The sequence below is a fragment of the Triticum aestivum genome, chromosome 7D (genome assembly GCF_018294505.1).
Source record: "Triticum aestivum cultivar Chinese Spring chromosome 7D, IWGSC CS RefSeq v2.1, whole genome shotgun sequence".
Taxonomy (NCBI): domain Eukaryota; kingdom Viridiplantae; phylum Streptophyta; class Magnoliopsida; order Poales; family Poaceae; genus Triticum; species Triticum aestivum.
In genome coordinates, this window is record NC_057814.1 from 438,780,598 (window position 1) to 438,789,517 (window position 8,920).

Here is an 8,920-nt window from a genome sequence, read left to right on the forward strand (position 1 = left end):
CGAGCGTTTCTTCGTGCTCCTAGCATTGTGTAGGCTTGTCCATGCCATTAGTTCGGTCGGTCTCTTAGCATGTTCTCAAATCTGTCGAGCTCCAACTTCGGTCACCGCTCGGCCTCGCTGCTGCCATCATTTTTGGCCACCTCCGGTGCTGTCGTTGCTACTTGTGAGCTGCGTTGGGATTTTGCGCGAAGAGGAGAGGAGATGCAGCACCGTAGAGATAAGTATTTCCCCCAGTGAGAACCAAGGTATCAATCCAGTAGGAGAATCACACACAGCCTCATGAACAGCACCTGCACACACAAAAGCAAATACTTGCACCCAACCCAGGCAAGAGGGTTGTCAATCCCCTTGAACTAGTTACTTGCAAGGACTAAATCTCGTAGTGGTAGATAGATAAATTGCAAAACAAAATAAAAATAATAAAATTGCAGCAAGGATTTTTTTTATATATGATAAAAGTAGACCCGGGGGCCATAGTTTTCACTAGAGGCTTCTCTCTCGAACACATAGCATACGGTGGGTGAACAAATTACTGTTGGGCAAGTGATAGAAAAGCGCATAGTTATGACGATATTTAAGGCAATGATCATGTATATAGGCATCACGTATGAGAAAAGTAGACCGTCTCGTGCCTGCGTCTACTACTATTCCTCCACCCATCGACCGCTATCCAGCATGCATCTAGGGTAATTAAGTTAATAAAAACAGAGTAACACCTTAAGCAAGATGACATCATGTAGACAAAGTAAACTCAACTAATATGAATAAACCCCATCGTTTTACCCTTAATGGCAACAATACAAACACATGTCTTGTCCCTTTCTGTCACTAGGATAGAGCACCGCAAGATTGGACCCATCACAAAGCACCTCTCCCACTGAAAATAAATCAATCTAGTTGGCCAAACATAACAGATAGATTGGAGAGAAATACAAATCTAAAACAATCATGCATAAGAAAGTTCAGAAAAGACTCAATTACTTCTCATATTTAGATCATATGCCCACAATTCATCGGATCCCAACAAACACACTGCAAAAGAAGATTACATCGGATAGAACTCCAAGAACATCGAGGAGAACATGGTAGTGAAGATCAAAGAGGGAGAAGAAGCCATCTAGCTACTAGCAATGGACCCATAGGTCTGTGGTGAACTACTCATGCATCATCGGAAGGCAGCAAGGATGGTGTAGAAGCCCTCCGTGATCGATTCCCCCTCCGATAGAGTACCGGAAAATGCCTCCAGATGGGATCACGAAAGAACAAAAATTTGTGGCTGATGACCCACAAGTATATGGGATCAATCATAGTCCTTTCGATAAGTAAGAGTGTCGAACCCAACAAGGAGCAGAAGGAAATGACAAGTGGTTTTCAGCAAGGTATTCTCTGCAAGCACTGGAATTATAAGTAACGAGTAGTTTGATAGCAAGATAATTTGTAACGAGCAAGTAACGGTGACGGTAACAAAAGTGCATCAAGGTAGCCCAATCCTTTTGAGGCAAAGGATGGGCCAAAATGGTCTCTTATGATAAGCAAAGCATTCTTGAGGGTACACGGGAATTTCATCTAGTCACTTGCATCATGTTGGTTTGATTTGTGTTCGCTACTTTGATAATTTGATATGTGGGTGGACCGGTGCTTAGGTGATGTTCTTACTTGAACAAACCCCCTACTTATGATTAACCCCCTCGCAAGCATCCGCAACTACAAGAAAAGTATTAAGAATAAATCTAACCATAACACTAAACTTTTGGATCCAAATCAATCCCTTATAGAATAGCGCATAAACTAGGGTTTAACCTTCTGTCACTCTCACAACCCATCATCTAATAACTACTCCACAATGCATTCCCTTAGGCCCAAATATGGTGAAGTGTCATGTGGTCGACGTTCACATGACACCACTAAGGGAATCACAACATGCATACCATCAAAATATCGAACACATATCAAGTTCACATGATTGCTTGCAACAAGATTTCTCCCGTGACCTCAAGAACAAAAGTAACTACTCACAAATGATAATCATGCTCAAGATCAGAGGGGTATTAAATAGCATAATAGATCTGAACATATAATCTTCCACCGAATAAACCATATAGTAATCAACAGATGTAATCAACATTACTAGTCACCCACAAGCACCAATCTATAGTTTCGGTACTAAGTTTGAACACAAGAGATGAACTAGGGTTTGAGAGGAGATGGTGCTATTGAAGATGTTGATGGAGATTTCCCTCCCCAAGATGGGAGGGTTGTTGGTGATGATGACGATGATTTCCCCCTCCCGGAGGGAAGTTCCCCCGGCGGAATCGCTCCGCCGAAGGGCAAAAGTGCTCCAGCCCAAGTTCCGCCTCGAGACGGCGATGTTTCGTCCCGAAAGTCCTCTCCTAATTTTTTCTAGGTCAAAATGACATATACCAGAAGAGGGGCACCGAGGTGGGCCAAGGAGGGCACAACCCACCAGGGCGCGCCTGGGCTACCTCGCGCGCCTAGGTGAGTTGTGCCCACCTGATGGGCCCCATCTGGTACTTATTTGCTCCAACCTTTCTTATATATTCCATAAAAAATCTCCATGAAGTTTCAGCTCATTTGGAGTTGTGCAGAATAGGTAGCCTGACGTAGCTTTTTCAGGTCCAAAATTCCAGCTGCCGGTATTCTCCCTCTTTGTGTGAACCTTGCATATTATGAGAGAAAATGCATTAGAAGTACTCCAAAAGGCATTATATGCATAAAAACAATATAAATAACAGTAGGAAAATATGATGCAAAATGGATGTATCAACTCCCCCAAGCTTAGACCTCGCTTGTCCTCAAGCGAAAACCGAAATTGAAAAACATGTCCACATGCTTAGAGAGAGAGAGGTGTCGATAAAAACAAAATACGGACATAGAAGCATCATATGTATTATTATAACAGCAACAAACTTTAGTATAATACTTTATCACTGAACTTTTATCATAAAACTTCTCATGAATAAGTAACAATTCATCACAACATCGAAGTATAAAGCATAAACTCTATTGAAAACCAACAAACTATGTTCTCAGTCAACTTTGCAACTACAATTCATCATCTTTTCAGGAAGGGTCACGTATCGGAGCCTTTAGGCAAGTCCACATACTCAACCATCATATAGTATTCTATGATTTCTAAAACTCATCGCATACACATGAGCAAAATGTTTCAACCGGACACATAGAAAGATAGGGGCTTATAGTTTCACCTCCCAACGTATTTACCTCAAGGGTGATGTCAACAATAATAACTCATGCCACCCATATCCAACTGGGTATATGTGCCTAGATCTTTCCTCACCACATGATGCTTGCCGAAAGAGAAAATAAAAAGGAATAGAGAGAAATACTTTGACTCTTGCATAAAAGTAAATACATGAAAGTAGAAGATGGGCCCTTCGCAGAGGTAAGCAGAGGTTGGACTACAAAAAAATACACTTCCGTGATGATACATGTTTGTCACAATAGGTCACGTTTTCTGTCATGCATGTACATCCATGACGATTTTATGATAGAATCAAGATAGTCATACCTGTGCTGTCTTAGAAGTGTTCCGTGACATTACCAAAATTATCATCACGGAAGTGTCCACTTCCATGACGATAAATCGCGCATCATAGAATTTCTTTCGTCAAGGGTAACCGAAACGTGGCATCCACCGTAACGGGTCGCTGTTAAGCTATCGGGTTCCGGTTTGGATCCAATAACCCGTTAACAGCCCAGACCAATGGGGATTTTCCACATGTAAAATTCTCAATGCCAGAGGAACCTCGTGTCGGCTCACCGTTGGGACAGATGTCATCCACTCATTGGACAGAAGGCGCCTATGATATGTCGACATGTGGCACGGACCAACAGAGGCCCATTCCTGTGAAAAGGCCGGCCCGTTTTACTTGGTCAAAAGGTAGCGGGCCGACCCACGGAAAGCCTGTTAACGGCCTGTTTGCATATAGCCCATTTACAGCCTGCTAACTCACGACCCGTTATGGCCTATCCGAATTAGGCCCAGTAGCGTCATCTAGGCCGTCCAATATGATTTTGGCCCGTTGTAACTTCTGGCCCATGTATGGCCCATGTCGTATTTCGGCCCATATGAGGCCCTTTGTAACTCTTGACCCATTAATGGCCCGTGGTGAAACTAGCCCGTAATGAACAGTGTATCGCTTTATACCCATTAACGGCCCATTATTCCATTGGGTCGTTTCCAGCCTGTGTTATCTTTCGGCCTTCTCAGGGGCCATTTATTCTTGGGATCATTTCCAGCATTCTGTTACTTATGGCCGTTACTGGCATTTTCTGCTTGTGGGCCAAATTCAGCCCATGGTTACAGTCGGCCCATTTGTGGCCTGTTAATCCGTTGGGCCGTTTTCATAGCATCATCAAATACGGCTGATTATGGACGGCCCATGAACAGACGATTCCAACTCTAGCCCGTTTACGACCCATAATGTGGTCTGTTATTGGCCCATGTTCGGCCAATTGATCATACGGCCCGTAGAAGTCCCATTGATGGTACGCCCCGTAGAAGGCCCATTGTTTCTACGGCTCGTAGAGGCCCAGGGTCACTATAGTAAATATGTAGCACATGGTTATTGTGGCCTAGTTTTAAAAATAGGTTATTACGGCCACTAGCAAACCGCGAAAAAAGAACTGCACTGACTACAAGCAAACAAATAAAAAAGACAACAAGGAAATAAATAAGCAAGCAACTTATGCTAGGCTATCACAGCTATTACACATATTACATCCACTGGGCATCAAAGTTCACCACCAGTGCAAATATAGGGAACAAAGCAGCATATCAGATACACTGGTTGTCAAAGTTGGCGACCAGTGCAAATAAACGCCACAACAAAACAAGTCCAGAACTGAAACCACTTCAGAAGAGCTCAAGAAACAATATCATGGGTACCCATAATGCTGGCAAGATGCTTATCAAGCTTATTAACTTGATCTTGTTTGGCGCTTAAATCCTCCAGCGCTTGTTGTTGCACCAGAAAGTATGCATCTGAATTCTGGAGGGACTTCCTCAGTCCTTCGGCTTCTTGCCGCAGCACAGCTGACTGATGCCTTTCAGCTTGTAGCTGAGACTGAAGAAGCCAAAGTGATTCAGGCATCGAGTTCGAAGAGCTTGTGCCAGCGGTACTGGCCAGTAACTCGAACACTACATCAACGCATGACTGTGGGGTTGTCTCAGTGTCTACAAGATCGTTTTTATCACCTTTCTTGGAGACCAACAGGGTTGTCTCACTATCTTGAACCTTATCTGCATTACTTTCTATACCATTGCATAGTGGGGTGCTCTTCTCCAATATCCTATTCGCATTCTACAAGAGAAGCAAGCAGACACATCACAGGTTTAGCATGTAGTATACAAAACTCATTTTGGTAAACCGGTTCAGTAGTAAGGTGGACAGGATAACAGCATGAAACAAACATATATCTATGTACTATGGTCACTGTATTGTCCATATCATTCTAGTTTATGTTGCCAAATCAAGATAGAGACACAGTTCTAATCATATATTTTTAAGAAACAACAACATAGACAAAATATAAGTGTGAGAAACTACACAACACTAGCAACACTTGTAATGTGCATCACATGAGAACATAACTGTTTATACAACTGAAACTGAAATCAACATAGAGCAAGAAGTTAGAAAGCAATCCAGTTAAAGAAATAGGTTTAAAACATACCTGTTGCGCCATTGGAGTTCCAATTGGATCCTTCAAATTCGAAAGTAGTTGGTATGAGTAAATACAGTGATGCAACAGCAAAGGAGTATGGACCATAGCTACGGAACCTGACCTAAGAACAGTTGCTCTTCTGCTTTAAACATGGAGTTTGGGTTCGCTGTGGTGGTCTTCGTGCTTTGGGCACTGCAATTGCTTTACAAACTGCTTGTGTGGGGATACTCTGTGGTGGACATGGTGCTGTGTCAACTAGAAGTGGGTTACTCTCCGCTGGGGTTGGGGTTAGATGGGTTGTAGCTGGTTCTCTGTCCAACGGTGTAAGTGTGCAATCTGGAAGAGTCTTGATTACGTGTGGTGGGGCTAGTTCGTGGGCCAGTACAACCATGGTTCTATTTGCATCGAGGGGTAGCACCGTCTTTTGTGAAGAACGGGTTTTTGCTCCCTTAGATACTGCCATCACCCCCTCCAATTCAAATGGCTAGTAAACAAGAAAGGAAATTGAACATATAGACATTGTATGATAGACAGATATGGTAATTCACATATATGTTGTCTAACCAAACAGGAAATCATGACACAATTTCACATATATATATGATGGCTAACTAAACAGGACAACATGACATAGTTTCAGATGTACGATGGATAACTTAACAGGATATAATGGCATAATTCAACATATGATGAGTATCTAAACAGGATGACATGACAAAACTATATGATGCCTTTCTAAAATAGGTTGGGATGAAATAATTCACATACATGTTGTCTAAGTATACAACATGACATGATATAATTGACATAATTGATTCATATACTAAGCAGCTGGCACCCGCATGTATGATCTCTAAACTAAGCAGATGGAATTGAATATTGTGCATATGATAACTAGTTGAAAAACAGGGCATTGCATAATTCACATATCTGATATAGAAAGCAAACATGAGGCATTCACACAAAGCATGTCTAATCTAAGCACATGGCATGGCAATGCAAGACACCATATGCATGATATGAGCAATATAACCCTACCAAGTTAGAGCATGCACCTCGTGGGGGGGGGGGGATATGATACGTCTCCAACGTATCTATAATTATTGATTGTTCCATGTTATTATATTATCTGTTTTGGATGTTTTATATGCATTAATATGCTATTTTATATGATTTTTGGGACTAACCTATTAACGTAGAGCCCAGTGCCAGTTTCTGTTTTTTCCTTGTATTAGAGTTTCACAGAAAAGGAATACCAAACAGAGTCCAAACGGAATAAAACTTTCGCCATGATTTTTCTTGGACCAGAAGACACCCAGGAGACTTGGAGTTCAAGTCAGAGGAGCCTCGAGGCGGCCACAAGGGTGGAGGGCGTGCCCCCCGACCTTGTGGGCCCCTCTTAGCTCTCCGAACCTAATTCTTCCTCCTATATATACTCTTATACCCCAAAAACATCCATGAGAGCCACGAAACCACTTTTCTGCCGCCACAACCTTCTGTACCCGTGAGATCCCATCTTGGGGCCTTTTCCGGCATCCTGCCGGAGGGGGATTCGATCACGGAGGGCTTCTACACATCAACACCATTGCCTCTCCGATGAAGCGTGAGTAGTTTACTTCAGACCTATGGGTCCATAGCTAGTAGCTAGATGGCTTCTTCTCTCTCTTTGATTCTCAATACAAAGTTCTCCTCGATGTTCTTGGAGATCTATTCGATGTAATACTCTTTTCCGGTGTGTTTGCCGAGATCCGATGAATTGTGGATTTATGATCAGCTTATCTATGAATATTATTGATTTGGTTTGGCCAACCAGATTGGTTTTTCTTGCAATGGGAGAAGTGCTTAGCTGTTCAATCTTGCGGTGCTCGATCCAAGTGTCAGAAGGGGAACCGACACATATTGTATTGTTGCCATCGAGGATAAAAAGATGGGGGTTTCATCATATTGCTTGAGTTAATTCCTCTACATCATGTCATCTTGCTTAAGGCGTTACTCCGTTCTTTATGAACTTAATACTCTAGATGCATGCTGGATAGCGGTCGACGTGTGGAGTAATAGTAGTAGATACAGGCATGAGTCGGTCTACTTGATACGGACGTGATGCCTATATTCATGATCATTTCCTTAGATATCATCATAACTTTGCGCTTTTCTATCAATTGCTCAACAGTAATTTGTTCACCCATCGTAATACTTTCTATCTTGAGAGAAGCCTCTAGTGAAACCTATGGCCCCCGATGTCGGTGTCAAAACTGGTGAATCTCGGGCAGGGGGTCCCGAACAGCGCGTCTAAGGTTGATGGTAACCGGAGACGGGGGACATGATGTTACCCAGGTTCGGGCCCTCTCTATGGAGGTAATACCCTACTTCCTGCTTGATTGATCTTGATGAATATCAATATTACAAGAGTTGATCTACCTCGAGATCATAATGGCTAAAATCCTGAAAGTCTAGCCTGTATGACTATGATTCTCCTTGTCTCTACGGACTAAGCCCTCCAATTTATATAGACACATGAGGGGACTAGGGTTATACAAAGTCGGTTACAGAGAAAGGAATCTTCATATCCGGACGCCAAGCTTGCCTTCCACGCCAAGGCGAGTCCCATCCGGACACGGGTGAGAGTCTTCGGTCTTGTATCTTCACAGCCCATCAGTCCGGCCCATGTCCGACAGGCCGGACGCCCGAGGACCCCTTACTCCAGGACTCCTTCATCCGGGTCTATTTTACATCATATTAGTTTTCCGTCAACTTGCCAATTTCTGTCGCCGTTCCTTTATTTTGCAATCTTTACTTTCCGTTCCATAAACCAGAAATACCAAAAATATTACTTTACCGTTTATCCATCTCTATCGGATCTCACTTTGCAAATAACCGTGAAGGGATTGACAACCCCTTTGTCGCGTTGGTTGCAAGTTGGTGTTTGTTTGTGCACGTATTCGGTGGCTTGCTGCGTAGTCTCCTACTGGATTGATACCTTGGTTCTCAAAACTGAGGGAAATACTTATGCTCCTTTGCTGCATCACCCTTTCCTCTTCAAGGGAGAAACCAACGCAAGCTCAAGAGGTAGCAAGAAGGATTTCTAGCACCGTTGCCGGGGAGATCTTCGCCAAGCCAAGACACACCAAGTACCCATCATAAACTCTCATCCCTCGCATTACAGTATTTGCCATTCGCCTCTCGTTTTCCTCTCCCCCACTTCTAAAACGAT